We start from the raw sequence: 1612 nt of genomic DNA, 5'->3' as shown, positions 1-1612 counted from the left end.
TTGGTACCTTATACTTTGTCTATCAAAAGTCTGTCCAGTTATAATGTAATGACATTTAAGCCAAAATACTTTGAGTACTGAAGCTCAATTAAAAATTGAGAACACCTTTGCCTAAAATATTCAAATAACAGGATGAATCAGTGTTTCCTGTTTGAATTATATAACTACCTCTAATTATTGCATACGTAAACTTGAGTCGGGACAATGACTCTTATAGCCTAATTTTTTTTTAAGTTTTTTTTTTAATTGTCAGTCTATCATGAAAACCTCTACTCTAATAAACATTTCTATATTGCTCACATTTATGTTCTTGTCTGTCAAGATTAAGTTGGTATTTCTGTTACAAATCTTAATTTCTAGGGCTTGATAAATAGGTAATTGTAATGCCTTCCTTTGGTCAAGGCTAGCTAATTCATATCCACCTTGCTTAAGGTAAAGTTTTTTTTTTAATTTTAAGAGAAAACTTAAGGATATTCTATTTATGAACCCAAGGCAAGTGAAATATCTTTCTTTACCTCTCTACTTAAGACACGGTTTTAAAGTGAAACTTGCCTTTTTTGCAATAGGAAATTTAGTTTCTTTGGGAGAAGAATTTTAAATTTGCCTTTAAAATTCAACATATTCACTAACAAATTCAAAGAAGAAATTTGGAATGAGTTTTTGAGATCAGGGATATATATAGATTATATAGCTAGAAATGATTCATTTTCAGGTATAATCCTTGTAATTAAAAAATAGTACTTTTATTAAGCACTAATATTCACTTAATGAATACATAGGAACTTTTAAAGTCATAGTCTCATCATGTCAATACACAGATTTGCACAATGCGTATTTAGAGTCATTCTGAGCTGCTTCGTAAAAAATGTGTTTGAATATTGATAAAATATTTATAGGGTGGATTAAGTCTGTTGTTTAAACACTTACCACATATGCAATTATACTTAAAGAACAGCATGACCCTGTATACAGTGCCTAACTAAAAGTTGTTATTTGAAAGCGCTTAAAAAATGCTAATTGCCCATGTTAAAAAAAAAACCCTAGGTTTTAAAATACATTCATACACACATAAATATAATTTTACCTTTTAGGAGTACTTTCTCATAATACAACCTTTTTGTATGTCTGATCAAATCCACACATACACACACACACATATACACACATACATACACACATATATACACACACACATATACATACACAAAAGCATTATTGACTTTCCATCTGAATCCAGTCTTATTTAAATGTGTTTTTATAGACTTAAAATATACAGTGACCTTTTCCACGGAATCACTCCTTTGGAACTGTTGGGAGGGTTATCATATAAATTAGCTGTTTGGTAAATGTTTAAGTGCCAATTACATATTTACCAGACAGACAGTAATGCTTCCTAAGGATGCTTATTTAGACAATTTTTGGAAAGGCATATTGGCACAATAATGTGTAATTAAAACATTTATGAAAACTATTTCTTGCACGTGCACTATAACTACCATGCTTTTTAAAGTTAGTGCCATTTACTTGTATTTAGTGTGAAAAATCCATTCCTTTTAATTCATAACTACTTCAATTTATTTAAAGTCCTAATTGATTAAAAATATTTAACCCA

This window comes from Macrotis lagotis, chromosome 2 (genome assembly GCF_037893015.1).
Source record: "Macrotis lagotis isolate mMagLag1 chromosome 2, bilby.v1.9.chrom.fasta, whole genome shotgun sequence".
NCBI classification, from domain to species: Eukaryota; Metazoa; Chordata; class Mammalia; order Peramelemorphia; family Peramelidae; genus Macrotis; species Macrotis lagotis.
The sequence above is the reverse complement of the archived record's forward strand: the minus strand, read 5'-3'. Positions refer to the sequence as shown.